General features: G+C 42.6%; 1 protein-coding gene and 1 long non-coding RNA gene across 8 annotated transcripts in view; one reads left to right on the top strand and one right to left on the bottom strand.

The window, feature by feature from the left end:
* Window positions 1-652: 652 nt before the first annotated feature.
* Window positions 653-2440, bottom strand: LOC136004563 (uncharacterized). Its single transcript, XR_010608536.1, has 2 exons — window positions 2346-2440; window positions 653-1138 (listed from the first exon to the last, which is right to left on the bottom strand). It is a non-coding gene; the product is annotated as an uncharacterized LOC136004563 (long non-coding RNA).
* The window catches only part of JAK2 (Janus kinase 2), a 96475-nt gene continuing 81318 nt past the window's right edge, over window positions 1387-16543 (top strand). For 3 of the 7 annotated variants that reach the window (XR_010608535.1, XM_065661127.1, XM_065661121.1), the window contains exon 1: window positions 1995-2098. The gene's annotated coding sequence lies outside the window, so the exon portion shown is untranslated. Of the gene's footprint in view, window positions 1406-1994; window positions 2099-2461; window positions 2761-13279; window positions 13299-16543 lie in introns of those variants that run through there. The other 4 variants (XM_065661128.1, XM_065661123.1, XM_065661125.1 and 1 more) reach the window with 3 other exon arrangements.

Below are 16543 nucleotides of genomic sequence, written 5' to 3'. Positions count from 1 at the left end.
CCTCAAGATCATCTAGTTCCAACCCCCCTGCCATAGGCAGGGACACCTCACACTAAACCATCCCACACAAGGCTTCATCCAACCTGGCCTTGAACACTGCCAGGGATGGAGCACTCACAACCTCCCTGGGCAACCGATTCCAGTGTCTCACCACCCTAACAGGAAAGAATTTCCTCCTTACATCCAATCTAAATTTCCCCTGTTTAAGTTTTAACCGGTTACCCCTTGTCCTGTCACTACAGTCCCTGACGAAGAGTCCCTCCCCAGCATCCCTATAGGCCCCCTTCAGATACTGGAAGGCTGCTCTGAGGTCTCCACGCAGCCTTCTCTTCTCCAGGCTGAACAGCCCCAACTTTCTCAGCCTGTCTTCATACGGGAGGTGCTCCAGTCCCCTGATCATCCTCATGGCCCTCCTCTGGACTTGTTCCAACAGTTCCATGTCCTTTTTATGTTGAGGACACCAGAACTGCACACAATACTCCAGGTGAGGTCATAAAATGGTTAGGGTTGGAGAAAGGACCTTAAGATCACTTAGTTTCAGCCCCCCTGCCATGGGCAGGGACACCTCACCCTAGACGATGTTGCCCAAGGCTCTGTCCAACCTGGACTTGAGCACTGACAGGTACTTTCAGTGAGATCAGGGACTATAAGAAAACATGTAATTGGCTTTATTTCAGAATCACCGGGTAGCCTTTAAACAACATGTTCAAATAAATCAAATAAGCAACTCACACACTGAGTTTAACTCCTGTTCTGAACAGCCCTAATTTTGTTTTCTGTAATTTGATGTTATATGACATGGGCACACTCATTTCTTCTGCACAAAGAGTAAACAAATACATACAACACTGTAGAAACTACAGTGATAAGCTTGTCCCTAAAAGAAAGGTGTTTGAGAGTACCAAATTGTTAGCTGACAGTTAACAGCTTGCTTTGAAATCGCTGAACATTAGGAGCATGCACCTCAAACTTTTACATGGCTTTTTTAGCTCTTCTCTGTACCAACTTGTGTTTTCCTTCGTCTCCCGGATAAAGACTCCACAGTGCGTACTTGCAGATCAAGTCCTCGGAGCCAGGTGTTCGGTCCTTAACTCGCCATCTCTTCAGTCAGCAGACAACAGACCACCTGTTTCCAGAGCTTTCAGGCGAAGCAAGTTTACTTGCCACGCACAAGAAAATCAGATACACGCTCATCACTTAGTAAGTTACAGAAAAATGTACATTTGCAAGATCAGAACTGTGCAACAAATCCTGGGGGCTGCGACAGAACTACTGCACACTCAGCTGGAAAAAGCACCCGCAGAACGGGAGCTGTTCCCTTGGCCCAGTAACACGCTCTCTACTGTTGCAGCGAGACGACAGCGGAGACGCGCTGCTTTTGTTTACTACGGCTGAGCAACGCAAGGTCTGTGCCTCAAACTTGTGCGTGCTGGCCCTTTGCCTCAATTCAGCCCGGGTTTTACCTTACAGCGGCCCGTACAGGCGACAGCAAGCGCAAGCTCGGGAAGAGCAGTAAGCCCTCGATCCGCACAGGGACCGGGGTGCGGGCCGGGGCAAACAGCAGCAGCCGCACGCACAGGAAGGGCTTCCCCTTCCGCATTTGCACAGCTCTGGGGCCCTCGCTAGCGCCGACAGGGGCGGCTGCCGCCTGCAGGGGCTCAGCCGCTTCGTGCCTGCCCCACGGTCGCTCCGCTGCCGCTGGCCGCCGGTGAAGGGCCCCACACCGCGGCTGCTCAAAGGCCGGCGCTGCCCGTCCGCAGGCGCACGGCGGGCACAGCCTGGCAGCGGTCCCGTCCCGTCCCGTCCCGTCCCGTCCCGTCCCGTCCCGTCCCGTCCCGTCCCGTCCCGTCCCGTCCCGCGGCGCTCTGGGCGGCCCCGCGCACCCCGCGGCCCGCCCGGCAGCTACGTGCTGACGCGTGCGGCGGGAGCCTCGCGCCCCGCCCATCCCTCTCCCCCGCGCGCCAGGCGGGCGGGGCGGGCCCGGCGCGCGGAGGCAGGGGCGGCGCGCGGGTCGGCCCTCCGCTGCCGCCGCCTCGCGCGTGCCCCGGCGCCGTGCATGGCGACAGAGCGGGCCCCGCGGGGAGCCGCCGCCGCCGCGGTGAGTGCGGCCCGCGCCGGGGAGGGGGGAGGCGGCGGGTACCCCTCCGGCGTGCCCCGTGCCCCGGCCCGCCCCGCCGGCCGCCCAGGGGGCCGCGTGAGGCGGCTGCCGCTGCCCGAGCACCCCCCCCCCCCCCCCCCCGGAGTGCGAGTGCGGGGCGCCGAGCGGCAGCTGGTGAGCGGCGGGGCTGGCACCGGGCACCGGGCACGGCGGCGGGGGCGAGGCCCCGCGGGGCGGTAGGCCGTACCTGGGGACGGGGGTGGAGGCTCCCGGCCGGCGCGGGAGGCCCGTCCCGCCTGGCGCTGTGCTTACGGGTCACTGCCGCGTCCCGTCCCCGCACCGCGCAACTCGCGCTCTGGCGCGCCGCAGGGTCCGAGCCGCCCGCGGGAGGAGGACTGGGAAGCCGCGCCTCGGGGGAGGCGGCGTGTTCTGCCGGGGAACTTCCTCCAGCGCTTACTGTAGCGCTGCAAAAAAGTACGGTGTGAGGCGGAATCTGCCGCTGCAGGAGCGCGGCGGACGGCCACAGCGGCGTCTGCGGTCCGTCTGTGTGCCTATGTAGTGGAAACGCGTCGGAGTGGGGAAGAGTTCCCGTCGATGCGGGGTGTGAATTAATGGGGTTTGTTCATTTTCGCGAGACGCTTCCTGTAAGAAAAGAATCCCAGGTAAAACTTCCTAAGGGTTGGTTTGTGTTTGGTTGGTTGTTTTGGTGGGGTTTTTTTTTTCGTCTGATTAGAGCCTGATTGGCCCCTTTGTAAAATTTCTCCTTCTCCCCTCTGCAGTCAGTGCGTGTCAGGTGGGAAAACAACGCCTTGCTGGGGTTGTTCATAAATTACTTGTTGACGTGTCTGTTTGAGACACAGACTGTGTGCCTTTTGCCTCTTGTGAAGAGGGAAACATAACTGGGAGGACTGGGCTGGCTACTTACAGTTTCACGTGAGATTTTGCGCTTCAGATTAGGTGCCTGATGGTCGGTGTTTTCTGACATCTTAGCCCTGTACAGCTTTCCGTTTTATCACCTCTGCTCCATCGGTTCTGTGGTTAGTCAGAGGCAATGTACAGGTAGTTTAGGTGAGAGAGAAATAGTTCTCAAGTTTATGTTTTGTGGTAAATCAGTATTGACAGGAGATAGTAGAGAGATTGTATGCACTCTTAAAAAGGGTTGTTTTCTCCCCTCCCTCCCCCTCCACCCCCACCACCTAATCTTCCTAGTAATTGGTATGAGAGTAACACTGCAGTGATGTTCCTTGGGCATGCCCATTTACTTTCTCTTCTTAGAGTTGGTGACAGTAATTTGAGGATTCAGTAGGAGCACAGTAGTCATCACCGTCTTCTGCTTTGTGAGAATGAGTCCCAAGTGAGTTCAGTGGTGCTAATAGTGAATTTTGTAGTAAACAACTTTGGTATTTTAGTGTGAAATGATAGGGATTTCAATCAGTGGTGCTCTTTCTGGAGGAGCCTTAAATCTGAGCTGTTTACAGAGCTTTTCACTTCCGTAAATGCCAGCAGCAGCAACACAGGGAAGTAGTATTTGCTGCTGGGAGGGGTAGTTCTAATGAGCAAGGAGTTCACAGAATGCAAGAAATGGTTCAGCGTTCTTGTTGATTAGATCAGATTGACTGGAACTGCGGGATGGAAAATGAAAGGAGGCTGCTGCTGCTTCTCATGTGTGGCAGTCAAAAGTAGCAATTAGGCTAATGGAAAACAAAGTTGAAATCTCTGTAGAATTACTGTTTCCAAACTATGTGGAGTTAGTGTTTTGCATTACCACAGAGTACTACCCAAGTGAATGTCACTGCCTTCTTGTACTTGCAGTCCCGTCTTCTTCTTGCTGAAGTGGTAAAAAACGCAGTTTGCTGCAAATGGGGTTGTCATTTTTGCTGTTGGTCTCTTTATCTGAGCTCTGGACTTTTCTACAGTATGACCTTATGTAAACAAAGAGCTAAGTGATGGTGTTTGCGGTTACAGGAAATAATCTAGCATCTTGGCTGGAAGAGCCTTAGGAGGGAAATAAGTGAGTTTCAAAGATGCTGTGACAGTAAACAGGTGCATGAGTTGAATAGTGTTAGTTATGGATAAAAGTGAACCACTAACAAAAGTTACAAAACTTCAATTAAAAAGCAGACTAACATAATTAAACATGCAGTAATTATAAAGAAAATGTTTTAATGGTGTTTTGAAGAAACAACTGATGTGGAAGCGGACAACCAAAATCTCATGGTTTGTTTTTGTGTTTTTTTAATAAAAATAACTGGAGCCTTGAATAGGATGTTGAACTAGATGACTTCCTGAGGTGCCTTTCTTTCAACCTGAAGTACCCTGCCCTACTGCTACTGTGCTTTTATGGGCTAGAATTTCTATTTGAACACCCCCCTTTTTTTTTTACTTAGGCTTGTATGCAAATATGAGCACTGCAGTTAGGCAATGCAGTGTTACATTTTTTTCAACTTGACTTAATAGAGCTGCTGTTTCAAAGCTTCTGATCCTGGCTGTGCCCTGATTACAGTGGGTTCCGTATGAATTCAGATGTCCTCCCACAGGGTTCTCAGCATGAGCCCAGTTAGATGACTAATATGAGTAGGACCAGCAAGATCTGAGTCAACATTTGAGCTCATGCTTGCATTTGTATTTCTCTAAGTTGTTTCAGATGTGATTTATCAGAAGGTAAACGGATTTTTGGATGTGACATTTTTGCAGGCTATTCCATGAAGTAGAACTGCCTCTGGACGCTTGAAACACACGCACAAAAAAAAAAAACGTTTATATGCAATGAAGCTTCCTTACAATAGTTCTGCTGGAGGGGCTGTAATCAGTTTTATTTGCTGCTTGGAAAGAGGTGTGTTTTGCTGCAAGCTGTGTTGATTTAGGAAGGATTAAGCCTCTCGCTTAAATGAGTTATATGCCTACAAGGTAAAACTGTAAGGTATCTTGTCACTGTCAGTTGCGGCCTTTGAGATGCTGGAAGGAAAAGTGATGCCTCACTCCAGTGTTAAGGTCTTTGGGTCATGCAGTACTGAATGCAGAGAGATCTGTTTCACACGGACAGTGATATAATCCCCTTGCTTTATCGTGGGTATTGAGGTGTAGCTGATTTTGTCTTTCATTTCTGGCTTGCTTTCTGTCCTGTTGACCTCCATGAGAAAGCAGTTTTCTACGGAGGAAAATCCAAGTACTTCTTGAGTAGACCAGCAGAATAACTTGCCCAGAAGGTAATTGTCTATCTAATTTTGGTTGTGCAGTCACCATATTGCGCAGTTAAACATGAACATTTAAGACTGACTTACAGGGGAAAAAAAAAAATCCAATGTGGTGCAGCCAACTATTGATTTAAAATCAATACATGCATTGTCCTTTTATTATGTCCTTTTATGCATCTGTGCCTTTGACAGTATCTTCCACAGTAGTGTTACACAGTTCCGTTTGTTACAAGATTGCTTTTTAATCATGGTTGAACATTTCTCTGTGCTAGAAGAGAGGCAGTATCTCTTGGAAGTTTTGTTTTTCTGTACCTCTGTCCCTTCTGGGCTTTCTTCTGCGGGTTTTTGTTTGGTTTTTTTCCTTCCCTAGTGCCATTAGTATTTGCCCATACCTCAGATAAATCTATGAACTAGTTCAGATTTTGTGTGAGGCCACAAAGATCAGGTGAAATGAGAATGTTTTTGATGCTTTTCTTTGTTCTTTGGAACACTTTGTTTCTTGTCTTGCGTACACTTGTATTAAGAAGAAATTCTGTTGAGCTGCACATTCTGTGCATGATTATTTTAGAATCATAGAATAGTTAGGGTTGGAAAGGACTTTAAGATCATCAAGTTCCACCCCCCCTGCCATGGGCAGGGACGCCTCACACTAAACCATCCCACACAAGGCTTCATCCAACCTGGCCTTGAACACTGCCAGGGATGGAGCACTCACAACCCCCCTGGGCAACCCATTCTAGTGCCTCACTACCCTAACAGGGAAGAATTTCCTCCTTATATCCAATCTAAACTTCCCCTGTTCAAGTTTGAACCCATTACCCATTGACCCTCCCCAGCATCCCTACAGGCCCCCTTCAGGTACTGGAAGGCTGCTGTGAGGTCTCCACACAGCCTTCTCTTGTCCAGGCTGAACAGCCCCAACTTTCTCAGCCTGCCTTCATGCAGGAGGTGCTCCAGTCCCCTGATCATCCTCGTGGCCCTCCTCTGGACTTGTTCCAACAGCTCTATGTCCTTCTTACGATGGGGACACCAGAACTGCACACAGTGCTGCGAGTGGGGTCTCACAAGAGCAGAGAAGAGGGCCAGGATCACCTCCTTCGACCTGCTGGTCAGACTCCTTTTGATGCAGCCCAGCTTACTTAAAGTATACTTCAAGGCATATATTTGCCTTAAAATCGAATGCCATGTGGGATTATTCTTTCATGCAAGTTATTCTTTCAAGAGTTTATTATTTTGTATTTGTTGGCATCAAATGTTATCTGTCTTTTGGTATTTTTGCTTGGCTAGCTCTCAATTTTGTTCCTGCTCAAGCTTATGAAGTGAGAAAAGCTTTGAGTTTTAAATGTCTAATCTTGATACATGTAAATATACAGTAAGCTTGGTACTGTTTTTCTCAAACTATTTTTAGAGGTCTGAGTTCAAGTGCATTTAGAGTGGGAGCCCTGTTAACTTCAACATGAAAATACAGGATTGCTTGGCTGAACTCAGTTGCAGAAATAGGGCTGCAGGTGGTGTCTGGATCTTTCCGAATGTATTAGGTAAAACAAGACTTCCAGCAGGGCATTTGAGGACAAAGGCTATTGGAAAACAAGCACTAATTCCTAATAAAAGAGGTGTGTTTTAGTGAGTTAAAAGGGTGCTTCGGAAACCTATTGAGATGGTCAAAAAAGGTAGGAGGCTCTGAGGTTACAAAGATAAAAGCCTCTTAAAAATACAGCTTTCAAGTGAGGGTTGGTTTTGGAAGACAGTGTTCAGAAAAAAAAGTCTGTGGTACAGTTGTTGTACTGCATACTACAGAACGCACTACAGGCCAGCCAAAGTCTTCTCTTTTGCAGCATTTCCCAGCTGTGAAAAATTCTGACATTCTTTAATGTTTGGTGCTGGTTCTGCAAAATATAGCAGTACTGGATTGTGTTTGTTCAGAAGTTACCTGTAATACAGTTACAAGGGACAGCAATACCCACCTCTCTCTTACTTCTTCCTGAAGCAGAAGAGCAAAAGGCTGCCAAAATGCAGAGGGAAAATAAAGCCACTTACCGTTTGTTGCATCTGGCCTGTACGAAGGAGTACTCATGTATGCTTGGGAATCAGGAGCTGGGTCCAGACAGCAACTAGTCTGTATGAGGGGGCATCCCCTCAGGAACAAGCAGAATCAAAAACGTGCTTATTCCACTCCGTGGTGTACAAAGGTAGAGAAGGCAAGTTGTTGTGGTTAGAAAATGGAGTAAGTAAAAGGAGTTGAATCAGTGAGATATTTTAAATTTTTTCGTTATAGAATCATAGAGTCAGCTAAGTTGGGAAAGACCTTTAAGATCGTCAAGTCCAACTTTACACCATGACTGCCGAGACCACCACTAAACCATGCCACTGAGGGCCTCATCTGCGCAGTTTCTGAATTCTTCAAGGGATGGGGATTCCACCCCTTCCCTGGGCAGCCTGTTCCAATGTCTGATCACCTTCTCTGTGAAGAAATTTTTCCTTATATCCAATCGAAACCTCCCCTGGTGCAGCTTGAGTTGAAAGAATCAAATTTGGACACAAAGCAAAGCTACTTCTATTTTATAGGTTTTGTGAAGACTGCCAAGAGGATTGGTGAATCTAAAAGCTGGCATGTTTTTCAATTTTATCATCAAACTACTAAGGACATTTCCTCTCAGTATGAGATGTACCATGGGGAGAACTGCTTCTCTTGCAAAATGATTTTGGAAGTCATAGCTGGAATTTCCAGTCTTACTCCCAGTATTATTTTGCCATACTTTGCAGCACTGGTACTACAGGTTCTCTCTTTGGATTCTTTTTTGAACCAGTAGAAGTTTTATTTCTTAATTTATAGTGGAATATATTCTAATCATACAATAATGTGTACATGGACATGTCTTCAGGTTTTACTGTCTCTTAAAATCAGGTTTATGCAGTTTTAAAGAAACATTTATTTTTATTATATTGCCAAATTGTCTGCTATGCATAGACTTTTTTTTTTTTTTTAATGTGTATGTTTTGATACCTTGAGGTTTTGCTCTTTGGAGCCGTAGAAAGCAAACTATACCTACTTAGCACTTGATGGCCAAGGGACAGAAGAATTCCTAATGCTGGGAAAAATGGGTGGGAATACAAGCAGAGAAAAAGTTTTGGCCTTTATGTGAGGAATTGTAAATCATAAAGTCCCAGAGATGTCACAGAAAGGTAGAGGTGGTTGTTTTCATGGTATGTATTAGGTGTCATCTTAAAGAGCCTCTTTACTCAGCCTCTTGACAAACGCTGGTATTTGCTGCTCCCTTGGTTTTGTAAACAACTGCCTTTTGTAGGGCTGTACTGTAGACCATATCGCAACTGTGACCTGCATTAAAATAAAACTGTTTTTTCTGGTTTTGGAGCAAGTGGGACAAGGGAAGGAAACAGACAGGATAACTTCTTAAGCACGCTTGCAGCGTCAGAGAAGATGTTGTGTAACCACATCCTGGATAACCCCAAAGATGGACTGAGCTACAAAAGAAATTTTGGGTTCCCAGTGGAATCTGAGGGCATGGAATTGCACAAGACCCAGATCCTCAGCTGTGGGCAATAAAGCATGTGTCAATCCAAAGCTGGCTCCCAAAAAGATGAGACTTTGGAACTATTCTAGCAACTATGTAAATAAGTGCATGGTTATCTTAATTGCCGTATATACCTGGGTCTTCATAAACCTTTGTAACTGTGCGGTCTGTTAAGGGTATTTGTGAATAAATACTTCTGGTTGCTTTTATCTTAATCTGGCTTTAATTAAAGGTGATTTCAAGGTAGCCGGCTAACAGTAGGCTAACATACTATTCCTATATGTCTTTTGATCCCTAAAGCTGGAGTCTAGCACACTAAAATAGTGGTTTGGTCATTGAAAGAATGATGGAGCTTCACTGAATTTTGGTGGGTATTTTGAAAGCGTGCTTGCAGAAGCTGGGGAGAAGCATGTTAGATTTAAGTCTGTGGTAATGAGAATGAAAATCTGTTAGTAGGACTTGTTAGTAGGCCCTGTACAAGGTGGGTGTGAAAAATGAGCTGGAGTATTCGCTTTTCTTTGTTATGCATTGGCAGACCTAGCCGCAGTGTGATGAAATAGGCTCAGGTCAAAGTAGAGAATAAATAAACCAGGGAGTTTATTTGGTCGAGGTTAATGAGATTGCACCAGTAGAAGTCTGAAACAAATCAATTTGAAGCAATGTCTGCACTATAGTTAGCATGTGTGATTGTAACACACATGGATGTACCTTAACCAGCTTATACTGCAGCTGCTGAAAGGTACAGTGTGTAAATTGCAAAGAACACTGGAAATTTAATGTTGCTTTTGCTACTCAAGCTGGTTCAGGTGTATTAACAGTGTTTTAGAAGGGTGCCTTTAGACTGCAGCAGACTTAAGCCATACCGTAATTTTCTTGAGCTTTGGTACTTTTACAGGTCTGTTTTCTAAGAGCTTTGCCACTTGCTGAGACTGATAGCTTATCAATATTTTTGCCTGTGAACTCACAGAACTGAGTTTTAACCTTAGAATGTTAGAAAATGTTTTTACTTTGTTTCGTAAAAGCGATTGTGGTTTTTGTCAATTTTATGGTGGTTCTGTGAGTTCTGACACATAATTTTTTTGAACTCTTGAACCTGAGGTAAAATTTTTGGGACGAGGTGATAATACAAGATGTCTCTTTTTGTTGTTTAAGATATTATGCTGTGATTAGAAGACTGTGCAGGGTGGTGAAATGATATTTCTTACAGTCAGACATTTTAGAAGGAGATCTGAAGTTTGCCATTAGCTGATATTACGGCAAGTTAACCGCATGCTATAGTATGCTAGAAGGCATGGTCTGTTTCATTTCTTACTCCTGCAGTAATCTTGTGGACTGCTCTACCAACCCTGTGAGGTATCTTTGAGCAGCTTTATATTTAGATTACACGAAGCCATTTCTGAAAATAGGAAAAAGCTGTCTTTTAAACAGCATCTAGCATACTTGGTGCTTTGTATTAATGTGTCAAACTACTTTTCTCCTCCCACATCTGAAGTCTGTCTTGGCAAAGAAACCCAATGTTGCTTTGACTTGCCATAATGTAGCTGAAGTATTTCTGACTGAGAATGCCTAAGGGGAAGTGACCTCGTGTGCTCTTTATCACACTGTTAAAATAATAGGTTAAATATGCATGGAGCCAGGAAAAGTGGTGGTCTCTTTTCTTGCTAAGGGGACATGCAGAAGGAGAACACAATCATATCATCCCTGATCTTGGGTGGACAGGCGGTTAATACACATCAAAAGGATTTCTTTATGCTTGTTTTAAACAAAAGCATTTGGAGGTGGATATTACAGTGCTGCTGAGGCCTGAATTTAACCAAGTAATGTAACTTCTGATTAGAGATACATATTTGTAGAATCACAGAAATATTTAGTGTGGAGGGAACCTCAGAGGTTTTTGCTCCAGACGCCTGCCAAAAGCAGGGTCGGTAATGAGGTCAGAACAGGTCTTGAAGCTGTATCCCCTCAAGTTGTAAGGATGGAGACAACATGTCCACTGCTGGGCTGGCCTCAGGGTGGAAACTTGCTGCTTAGATCGTCTCCGAACTACTAGTGTTTCAACTAATGGCTGTCCTCTCTTGTCCTGTGCAGAGCCTGACTCTGTCTTCTGAATAACCTCCTTGCTGGTACTGGGTGCTGCTGTTAGGTTTCCCCGAAGTCTTCTGCAGGTGGAATGGGTCTCACTCCCCAGTCTGTCTCCCCAGGGTCTGTGCTACAGTCCTCGACTATGCTCATGCACTCTGCTGTGATCTTGTTCCCATTTATCAGTGTTTTTTCTCTAGTGGGGGTATGGGATAGGGCCTGGACATGGAATTTTAAATTTGAGTAAGATCTTGAGTATTGGCAAAGTTGTAAAGAACAGCGAGGACAGGAGGTGGTCAGAAACTTCAACAGCCAAACTGGGAATGTTTCCCTCTCTCAGTTTATGTAAAAAATAACTCATAAAATTATGAGATACATTGGTTTTAAACCTTTGAAGGGCACTATGACCAGAAACAACCTGCTCAGCTCATATAATTATAGTGCTTCCCTTCCTTAATGAACTGCTCAATTTGAAATGTAAAATGGTTTTAGATAGATTTGTTTGGTTGTGTAGCATTTCCTTAGAAGTGTTGTGTTTAATAATGTACACTGCAGATTTTTAGTTTTGTATGTGCTTTTGTTAAATTGCAATTTTCTAAATGCATCGTGCCAGAAATAAGTTAAAAATTACTGTCTTGGAAACCATAGCCAATGTGCTTTTAGCATAATGTAATTAATTAAAACTCAAAGTCTGGATAGAACACATTAAGTTCTATTGCTTCTTACATAAATATGCAGTGTAGCATGCCTTGTTTAATTAAAAAAACTAGTACAAAGAACTATTTGACTGCTTCAGTGATTAAATGCGTGGAACAGCTTAAAAAATAAATGTGCGAAACGAATGATTTATGTTAAATGTTCTCTTTAATTTCAGTCTTAACTTAAACAAGCTATTTTCAATTAATTTGAATAAATCAATGTGTTTTGCCCTCAGATTGCTGAGTACCTAATTGTATGTAGTTTATAGGTGATACATACACAGATATATGTATATATATTTAATTCCCTTTTGTTCTTTTAAGATTTGTGGATTGTTAAATCAGCTGGAACTTTTGGAGTACTACAGCCTTTAGTTTTTTTGTCGAGTCATTAAACTTCAACCAGTTGAGACCAATGTGGCCTGTTTTGCTGGAATGTCTTTTAGACCTAGTTACAAGGGTGTGCCAGTGGGAGTTAGTTCTTTTATCAAGATGAATTCTTGCGTACAGGTTCACAAGTCAAGTTAGTTTTAATGTTTCTCTTTCTTAACAGTTGCTCTGTAACGTCTTTGCTTACAAATAAAGTTAATTGTGGAATATAAGTTTCTTCCCCTGAGGAACATAAATGTATGGTGAATCAGTGTACCATTTTTTGCATCATTTAATGATATCTAAATTTGTTTAATAAAAGTTTGTACTATTGATATTTTTGTATTCCTAAGATCATTTAATTTATTACTGGGACTTGTTCTTTTACTTGAGAAACTGGTTACATGTGTAGCGTTGGAACACTTGCATTCCTTTTCTACTTCTTTTTTTATATTGCTTTTTAAATTTTATGTTGCTGCCTCTATTATCAAAATAAGATGAGCTAAAATATTAGGCTGTTTTCTTGATTATTTAAGATTAGTTCAAAAGGGGAAATAAGAAATCATAAGAAATCTCAAATTGTTAAGCAAAAAATCTGGGTCTTAATTATTTTCCTCTAGTTGAGAAATACATCTGTTTGGAAGCAGTAAGCATTCATGTGGTGTTATTAGTTGAAGCTAATTTTGCCTATTCCTGGCTCAGAAACAAAGAGAAACTCTAATGGTTAATTTGTTATAATTTATTACAATGAATTTAGAATCATTATCTATTGTTTGGTGCAGTATCTTTCTTATCTTGACATAATTTCCAGTTACTCACTGAGCTTTTAGAGAAAGAAACAAAACAAACAAAACTGATGGACATCCTTTTGCTGTAGGGGAAATCAGATGGCAAACCATCCTCCCTGATAACACAAGGAGAAGAAAGAGACTAAGGGAACAAAAACAACATAAAAATCTCCTTGGCAAAAACAAACAAGATGCAGCAACAGAGTTAAATTACCTTGTAGACTCATTTGGTAAGCTTTCACAGCTGATGGTACAAAAAGATAAAGTTCTTTAAAACTGAAAGTGCACTTTTTAATATGAAAGATAATGCGCCACACTCAAGTATATTGAACCTACAAACAGAAATAGACTGACTCAAAGACACTGAGGGCAGAGCATAATGTATTCTTACTGCTTCTGAATGGTTATGTTTCCTGTGCTTTAAGAAAAGGAATTTTCTTCTTTTCCCACAAGAATAAAAATATTGTTGCTGTCCTTTCTTGCAGTTGTGAAGCAGGAGGTGAGTTTACAGGAAGAAGCAGGAACTCATTAGGATTCTGGTAATAAAATGTCTTGAAGTGAGGAGAGAGCAAGCATGTAAATTGCTTTGTCTCTTCATCTCTGCAGATGCTTTCTGTTCTTTACCTTCTTACCATCTCTTTACTCTTATTTTTCAGAATATTTCTGTCATGTTCAGTCACATCTCTCCTATTGTGCTTTCTTATACTCCTTCCTCCAGTCGCATGAATAAAAGAGCCATTAGCTGTGGTGTTGTTCTCAGATTCAAGTAGGTTTTAAGATTGCTTTCTGATTTTGACAGTCGTCAAAGTGTCCTTAGGACCAAATTTCAGGGCGCAGATCAGCCAAGGATTCCAGTTTACATTGGTGAAATAACCTTTTGTCTTTCTGGATCTGTTGTCATCCTCAGATTTGCTAGAGCAAACTCCCCAGTCAAGTTTTGAGCACCTCTGGATGGGAAAATGGGAAGAAAATAAAATAACCAAAAAGCACATTACGTTAAAGAAATACTAAGATAAGAAACTATATGGCAAATATATTTGCAGGGTGGGCTAAACTGTATTAAAATTGTCTGGGAGGTTGGGAAATTGATTTTCAACTGGAGAACTGTTTCTGGCTTTGAAGAGGAAATTAGTTTTGATTTATTAGTTGAAGAGCAAATTGCTTGTGAAAAACAGATTGTGAGACGATTCAGTTCTGTTAGCCTCAGTGGGCAAGGGTGTGGTATCGTGATTAGCATTTATTTTGAAGTGTGGGTAATGAGAAGAATCGATATCTGTCTAGAAGGAAAAGAGTGGTAGGTGACTTGACAGCAGACTGGGTAAGAACTGGTATTTTAGTCTGAAATACAGGGGTGATGGGGGGAAGCCAGTGTTATGAATGAGGGTAAATAAAAACCCAATCCAGGTCACAGAGATGGGTAAAAAGGTGCAAGAAATTTTGTGTACAGTGGTTCTGTACTGGAAGTGCAGAAAGCACAAGTCTTTGTCTGTGTCTTTTTAACTGTTAATATGGAAGTGTTCAATTATTCCAGCAGTTACTGCAGTTGGAAAGTACTGTGTAATTTCAAATTTCAGTGAAGCTGATGTGTTGAGAATGGGAGAGTCCTTTCTTGTGATAAGACTGGATATTTCCTTTTGTAACCTTGGTACAGACAACTGAGCTAGAAAAAGATTGCTTGTAGGGTTTTGGGGCTGCTCTTCATGCCGTGTGCAGTGTCTTGCTCACTTTTGATTCACTGTGGCCAGACACTCTAGCTACATGTGAGCAGTAAAGAATTCATAATTTGAATTAAAGTAATTTCTAAAACAAACAAGAATTTATTTCCCCAGCAAATGCTGTATCTGTCACACGTGCATGCACACATTTCTGGCTTGTTTTTCACAAATAGCTTTTCAGTTTCTTAACAGTGGAATGAGAAGAAACATGTATTTCGGATTGCGGTCCTTTTTTAGCCTGTGTGATGAAATAGAGTAGCAGTTTAACAAACCTTTTTATTTTATCACATCTCTGTTTCTGTCACAGATGGTATGCAGGATTAGTTTTGCAATCTTAATTTGTGATCTCCTTTTTCCTGTTTGTTCCTGCATACTTTATCTCCTTTTGTTATAGCTGTATAGTGGGTGAAGTCCTTTTTGAAGGCATAATTAAAATATAAGATCAGAGTACTAACAATGGGTAGTGAATTTTTACGTGAGATTAGAACTGCTGAAGTTAATGAAACTTTCATACTTACAAATACGTAATTGCACATGCAATGTGTACAATAAAATGTTACACAGGTGGGTTTTTTTGTTTGGTTGGTTTGGTTTTTTTGTTTTGTTTTTGTGGGGGTATTTTTTGTATGAAGGCATCTTTAGACCATCACTGCATGCATAAATATACATTTATCGTTCTGTATTTAAAATTGTAAGATGCCTCTGTTTTATGGAACATGGGAGTTAATCTGGGTCATTCTTAGAACATTTCACATGCTTTCAATATGTGGTTAGAGCATTAGAAATGTATTATTACTGATGCTACTTTTTCTGCTAGTTTCAAAACATTTGAAAAGTTTTCTTGGTCCTTAGCAAGTAGAGCATCAGAATGCTACTGTTGGACTAGTTCACACATTCACACAAAGTCTGGCGTTAGCAAATCTCATTATATGGTTACAGCTGTACTTAGTGTTAAACGGTAATGAAAGAAGTAACAGGTCACCTATGGATTACACAGACTGCATGTGGGAGTGCCAGTTTGTTAATTCGTCTTTTTGGTTTTGCCCTTGTAACCTGGAAATCGTGGTTGAGTAAAGAATGTGATGCTTACTGGCAAGACGACTATGGTAACTAGGCTGTTTATTGGGAATAAATGCATGAAATCTAGACTCAATAACAGTAACACATCATTTGACATCTGCAGTTGTGTGTTTCTTTCTCATAAAAAAGTAGGTGATTTTTAGCTCACTAATAGTGTGGAAACTAATGAAAGTTATGCTGTAATCTAAACTTGATTGTGGTTGGGTAGAAATTAAGTCATTTGTGGCTCAGAAGCACGAAAAATTTGACAGCATTACCCTTAATAGCACAAAAAAAAGTTTTATAGAACCTTTTTCTAAATACATGTTTTTCTAGGGTTTATATAAATTTCTAAGTTAACTTGTTCCTCCATTCAAAGTCTTTAAGTGCAGCCTGTTTGCTGAGAATACTTTTTTCTTTTTAAAGTTCAGTCATCACATAAATAACCTGATCAATAATTTATACATTAATGGATTATTTCTAATTACTGACTTGACAGCCGTTACACAAGAAGACATTGCAGATTATCAACTCCACAAGCAACTTGTATGTTCTTGAGTGATAAGGAAATTAAACAGTACTGAGAGCTGGCTTTTTCTGTCTTCTACAGAAAGGGAAAAAAGCCCCAAATTTCTCAAAGAGGCAGAATGAGTTCCTTTGAGGAGTCCTGCTGTTGCTAGGAAAGGAAAGAGGAAATGGAGAATGCCGAAAATAAACAAAGGAGAAGGAATTTAAAGTGAGGCACTTTCACACAATAAAGCAGGGGTATAGATTAAAGTGGAAAGAACAGAAGGGGGTGTGGGGTTTCTTTTTCCTCCTTCTTTTTCCCCCTGTTTTTCCTTTTGTCTTTTTGAGGGTGGGGACAGGGTTATGATGTATAAAAGAGAAGGGAAAAACATAAAAGCCAGAGGAAAATGTTGAAGGGAGATTTAGCTGTCACTGTAATTACAGTACTGCTGGACTGGAGGCTCAGCATGAGAATCATTTTGAGGCTTTGCAGGCCCCAGTAT

This window comes from Lathamus discolor, chromosome Z (assembly GCF_037157495.1).
Source record: "Lathamus discolor isolate bLatDis1 chromosome Z, bLatDis1.hap1, whole genome shotgun sequence".
In the NCBI taxonomy this organism is placed as follows: Eukaryota; Metazoa; Chordata; class Aves; order Psittaciformes; family Psittacidae; genus Lathamus; species Lathamus discolor.
This window is presented reverse-complemented; position numbering and strand designations above follow the sequence as displayed.